The following is a 6,870-nucleotide window of genomic DNA, read 5'->3' on the forward strand; positions in this document are numbered from 1 at the left end:
TATGTTAATTGCCAATGCCATATTTAAAGCTAAAGGCAGTCCAGCCAAATATTGGAGTGTGACCTTTTTTTTTTGGTGGGAACTTGTTTTTAAGCCAAGTAGTGTATCAGTTATGCTTTCAACTTCTAGCATGCTCTCTTGCTGGCTTTGCTTTGGGAAGACAAATCCTATCTCTGACTTTTGCTTCAGTGCTCTTCAGGGCATGCTGAGTAATTGGTTAATGTCATTAATACTGCCAGTTACCATTAGTWTCTACACATGTATGAGCTCCCAATACTCCACACAAGCTGGGTTTGGACTGTGAAACCCTACATTTGGAGAGATGTTTTTATTTATATATCTAACATGCCCACCACCACCCCACCCCTTGCCACACAAAAACACACAGCCCAAAATACCCCCAMCTTCCAATAATGAACAAAAGGGGAAAAAAATGCAACAAATAACTGAATCATGTCTCCTCTGTTATTACACTTTGATCATGAATATGAACTGAAGCAGAATATATTGTATGTGTGTGTGTGCAGGAAACATCAACACTGATTGACGATGGAGTCAGAGTAAAAGAGAGAAAGCAAATAATTGGCAACATTAAGGAATGGCAGCAACAGTCCAAGAGCTGCCATCATTTCTTAAAACTGAAAGTGTTTTTTTCTRGCCAGCAATGCACAAGTGATTACCAATTCTGAAAGACTAGTTTTCAGCAGGAAAAGCCAATGGGTTGCTTAAATAACACTGCACACTCAGGAAATTCAATTTAAAAAACAAAGAAACTAAAAATAACTGGGATTGTTAAGAATGCTTCTGGTTCAAGGTGTTGAACTTTCTGCTGAACCTTATAACACACCGAGAAAAACAGCAGAGARTATTTTAAATGACAAAAAGACAGGATGAAATAGAGCAGTTCGGACAAAGAACCCTAAGAGGTCTCATCTCTAGTAACACTTCTTGTTTTTTCTGCCATTATAAAAAAACAAGGATGTCCAAATGTTTTACAATAAAACTGAGAATGACCACAAAAACACTATATCAAAATGAGGGGGGGATTCTTACCTTGATGAAAGAGTTTCCTAAAAACTGATTTTCTTTGATACGGTTTACAATTTCCTCTCAGTTAATTTATTCTGATGGTAAATCTGTTGGTTATTAAAATCTTGGTCAAACAAGATGTTTAAACATGAGAGTGAAGCGACACATGAGGGTACTTAGTAACTGTGCAATTTTACTTTTTGGATTTAATCCTTCTGCTTTGACTTGAGGGGAATGACATTCTTGGAGTTTTTGCTAATAAAAAGACTTCATGTTAAACTGCAGCGTTGCTGTAAGGCTTTTAAATGCCAAAGTATTACGCAGACATTTTTATTGTCGCTGAAGATCAAGAATCACTAGAGCTCAAACTGCTTTGGGGTACGCAAGTATATTACAGGGAGTATGTGGAAAAATTTCCCAGGACTGAGATTTGTAGGGCCCTATGATTTCCGCAATGCGGAAAATGCAAATGGAATCACAAAATTGACACAAAATAGAATCCTGTATAAAACGTGGAATCTCACGGCATTTGCACATTTGGGGTATTTGATGTATTTTGGACGCTACTCTTTTCTGCAYCTGCCATTACCTGGTTTATTTATATAATTCCTTATTCACTTTCAAAGCAACATATTTATCTTTATGTTTGATTTGAGTTGAAAAAAATGTCTGAGAATTAAATGTTCTAGGATGTTAAATAAATAATTTGCATTTAATAATCAGCTGTTGAACATATAGTTTTGGAGAATCATCATTTTGTTTGACAGAGGGGGTACCAGTGGTATGACAAAATGGCTCAGGGGGTACACAAGTCTAAAAAGGTTAGGAACCACTGATTTATGGTATCAAAAAAGACCCAAGTGTGTTTGTGCATAAATGTATATAAATAACTTGTGTGTTTGTGTAATATCGGTAAATATCGGTTATCGGCCATGACAGCAATAATTATATCGGATATCAATATCGGCTGAAATTTTCACATCGGTGCATGCCTATACATAATTGTTTAATATCCTCAGTCACTTACACACCAATTGGTGCATTTTCTCTTGTCACTTTTTTCTTCCAGTTCAAGTAAACTTTATTTTCGATTGGTGATTTTACTAGAAATAGTTTGTTTCTAGTCATTTTTTAAATTAACATGGGGTGTGTGTGTGTGTGTGTGGGGGGGGGGGGCTTTTTAAACAGTGTGGTTTAGACACCTTTGAAAAATGTTTTCCTAACAACTGAGTGAATCAATGAGAAAAAAGAAAATGCTTTTCAATGAGATGTTCAAGCCTTTCTGCCTTTTCAGTCCATGCACCCACATGTTTAATCATTGCACAAAACTGATGGAATGGTCTAATAGTATGTTGCAGCTTCAGCCTTAGTTGTTGAATTTTGGTCAKGCCTCTGACACTTTTAGCTGAGTAGACAATAGCTGTTTAACTCAACCTTTAAAGTCCATAAGGGTTCTTGTAACCTCACTGACTAGGCACACGCATTCTTTCTTGCTCACTTTGATTATCTGGAGCCCTGGAACGTCCAAACTTTATTGAAGGTACGATTATTGTACCTTTAACACTGTGCTCTCAGAAACTGTTTCAAACATCTGGTGGCATTTAGAGTTCACGCATGTGAAAGCACTTGAATGGGAGACAGATGGGCTTTTTTATTATTTTTTTCATACCTGAGAACACGACCAAAACACCTCAAACAATGTTCAGGGCAATAAACAAACTGCAAGTAATAACCACACAGATGATTCATAGTATGGGTGAGTGGGGTCAGTTGCTCCTAAATTGTGAATACCAATGAAAAAGTCATTGTGTTGACCCTGTAAAAGCTCATAAAAAGCCTCCTTGCAGTCAAATATAAACAGAAAAGGCCTTTCAGAATACAGTTAACTCATTTTCAAAAGCTAGGAAAGTCCAGGTACCTTCTATTCAGGAAACTAATGTAAAGAAACAAGAAAATTCTTGAAGAAATTTTGAAGATTGCCAATGCAGTAGCCTGAGATAAACCAGCCCCTCGTTCTAGTCTTTGTTTTGTACAGAAGTTCTGGACTCTCGGCTATTAAGAAATAAGGCTGTGTATTGGCAAGAATTTGGCGATACGATACTTGACAGAGGGGTCAGGACAGGATATATCACAATATATTGCGATACTGTAAGCAAGGTGATATATTGCAATATTTTGTGATTTTTTTTGTCCAAAAATTCTTATAAAAAACTCTGCAAAACTATGTTTTGTATGTATTTTGTTTGTTTCATATTTCTTATTTCATTCACGTTTTCAATTATTAGACAAAATTTGACAATAAATAGGTTGAAAATATATTTGTGGCTTTTAGTTTTCAATATTAATTTACTATAACAATATGGTCACCCAACWTACTTAACAACAGCCTATATCAGGCCAGGCCAACCAGTCGATCACRATCAACCGGCAGCTCTTTARCCTGTTAAAAGTCGATTGCAGAGCAAATGGATCACAGAGCTTGTAGAACGCAACATTATTTAACATTGCAGCCTTAAACGCACTCTTGTAGAATGCAACGTTTGTTTAACATTGCAGCCTTGAACGCACTCTTTGCAATGTTTGTTTAACATAGTATTCTTGAACGCACTCCAGTCTTGCGAGTTTTGGGTGCGGTGAAACAGCACTCTGAACACGGTCTCGCGAGACTTTAGGGTCACGTGTTCACAACATAGTAGCGAGGCGGGAAAAAATGTGTGAAAGAAAGCTAACAAGCAAATAAAAACTTATTATTTTCACTTGGAGTGGGAAGAGGACTCATATGTAATTCGAGCGCTGCCTTGGCTTGTCCAAAAAGGATAACGTGGAACTGCATTTCTTTCAAAACAATGCACAAACGCTATTAGATTGACTTCCCCTACTAAGATAAGGCAGCTAATGCAGCCCCGTACAGGCCTCAACACAAAAAAACGTCTTTCAGCGATGACGAAGTTATGAAAGAAGTGTTTGATGCTACAGACGTGCTTTTCCGTGATTTTAAAAATAAAAGTGAGATTGTGGCTGCTATAAAGACGTGCAGTTAGTCCAAATTTGTGTCCGTGTTTCAGCTGGACTGAGCCTCTAATGTTGAAAATGAGGTTTTGACTCTGCAAAATGACATTGGGATCAAATCCAGAGCAACAAATCTGGGGGGAGCACCGACCTCGAGAGGCTAGACACATGCATGCCTGCCTTCTGTAAGGTGAAGGCTGACTACAGTTGGAAAAAGAGTGTAGTGTCCTAAGAGTGGGGGTTTGTCTCAGGAATGCACAGATGTGAGGCCTCTGAGTTTCAGCTTTAGATCTCGGCACATATTACCATATTTGGAATAGGAATGCCTAAGGTACACCGTGACAAAATTTATGAGGCCTCTGTTGAACTACACTCTGAAACCTATAAAGAGCCTTGTACGCCCCTGTTCTTCACCTTCTTTCTCCATCTTTCTTACTGGAGAATCATTTGGCTGGAGGCCACAATTTGATTTTAGGCTGTATATCCTTGAACTGCTAAAATAAAGGTGCTTGCTGTTCAAACCAGCCTGTTTCCAGAGTCATCTTTGTCCGGGCAATAGCAGTTCCACTTCAACAAGAAGACGTGGTTTTTGTCTACACTTCAAGAGCGCACGAGTCAAGACACTTCAATTTGGCTTCAAATACAAACATTCTGACTAATATGTGTTYGTAACCTTACCTCAGCTTAGAAGACAGAGGGTGTCAATCTTTTTTGTTCTGCTTCAGCTATTGGTGCAGGATGCTAATGTTTACTCACAATGCTAATTACACTCTGGCTCCTTAGGAGTGGAGAGGCCAAATGTTTGGCTCACTGCTGCCAACTAGAGGACAGAGACTGAACTACAGCATAAAAATGAACTGTTGGCAAGAAAGTTGACAATTTAAACCTTAATTAAAAATCGATACAGGGCTTTAGAGAATTGATACAGTATTGGGAAGAGAAACATCACGATATTTCAGTGTATCGATATTTTCTTACACCCCTATTTAGAAATGATTTCATGCTGGATGCGTGGACTCTGATGAAATTTAAAATGATTRGATGAATTGCTAATKTTTGGCCGTAGTGCTAACGTTGGYATGTAGTGCACCAGCTCGACCATGAAGGGGGGTAAGCGAAGAAGCTAATTGGAAATCATGTGCGCTGTAAACAACCATCCTCTACTAGGAAGAGAGAAGTTCCAAGCCAAATAAGATGGCTGTAAATGAGTACTGCAGGCTTTGTGAGACAAATTGAATTTAATTTGGAAGCCTTGTCAACACAGACTGAATGGCTTCATTCACTTYCTCCGCTGCCATCGCTACACTACAGGCAGACTAAAACAGCAGAAAATCGATGTCATCATTCTAAACTCCTGTTTGCTGGTTGGCCCAGTTGAAATTTTACAGATGAAATCCTGTCTTTTTAAGTCTTCAATTTGTTCCAATGCATAAATAGCATYGTCAGTGTTGGTGACTAATAGCCAAACAAGGAAGTCTCCAAAATGTCTCAAAATGTTTGCGATGAGTTGCACAAGCTTGCAGTCTTGTCACTTGAAACTTGAATATTTTCAAAAAATGAGCTGCATTTTGATTTCTGCACTGAAGCTCTCCTCTGGCACAAAACACTGGAGGCTACAGCCCTGATTATMCAGGTCTAAAACCATACCAGTGATTAATAATTTAATTTAAAAACTGATCTAAATCTACTTATTTTCATTTCAAAAGTGTTCTTCACCAAGGTGAATACAAAGTGAGCTGTAGCATGAACTGTCAGGGTTTTAAGATGGTTTGGACCCAGAATACAGACTGGACACAAAGATCACGAATAGCAAATTATTTATATAACTAATAAAACAAAAACTTTGCTGCAGCAGCACACTTACAGCAAAACTAGAAGTGACCATCACAGGGGGCGAGGCAAAAAACCTGACTGAAATGAAAATCTAACAATGCAGAACTGATGTGAAGATGGAAAGGAACTGAATCTATACAGCCAAGGATGAGTGGGAGAATGTCTGCAGCTGAGATTAACAAGAGAAGTGGAAACAGGTGAAGTGGGTGTGACAAGCTGACTGGAAAATCATAGAGGCAGATTGAGGGTAAAGGAGAAATGACAGGAAACACTGGGAAGCTAAACAGCATTTACCACTGTAAAAAATAAACACAAGAATATCAAAAATAACCTAACAATGAAGTACAAACAAACAGAGTGGTACAAATCTAAACTGAGGGGGGAACAGAAGGAACACAAGACAGAATGATCCGGTAAAAACAGGATTCCTAAGAAAACAAAACCTAAAATCAAAAATGGAACTAAGCCTAATCAAAAATACAAAGAACCAAAAAAATTCAACAAAATGTACAGATCATGACAGTTACAATGTGGCCACTGAAATAAATGGTGGTATTCAATAGAGTTTGGCAGGCTATGCACTCAAAATATACTATAACTTTAAAAGAAATAACTGTTCAAAAAGGTTGTTTATCACAAAACCTTGAAATTCAATGAAATGTGCCTTTTTCGTGTAATTTTGACTCACCAATTAGTCTGCAATAGTTGCAGTGCGGTGAGATGCTACCCTATACTACTTGATACTGGTAAAGGTACTGGTAAAGGTAATTGGTAATGAATGAAGAACCCATATGAGCGGAGGCCTCGTAAGTGGACTCTTCTTATTGGCATTGCTGTCCTCACAAAGACACTGGTCTTTATTCAAACCTTCACGTCCCTCACATGATGGACACAAGTTTAGAAACAATGGGCCTCATGCAAGAACCGTTCGTACGCACAGATTTGTTCTTAAGTTGTGCGTACGAGTGATTTAGGAGAATTTGTGGCATTCACCAATGT

The sequence above is a fragment of the Austrofundulus limnaeus genome, unplaced genomic scaffold (genome assembly GCF_001266775.1).
Source record: "Austrofundulus limnaeus strain Quisiro unplaced genomic scaffold, Austrofundulus_limnaeus-1.0 Scaffold712, whole genome shotgun sequence".
Lineage (NCBI taxonomy): Eukaryota > Metazoa > Chordata > Actinopteri > Cyprinodontiformes > Rivulidae > Austrofundulus > Austrofundulus limnaeus.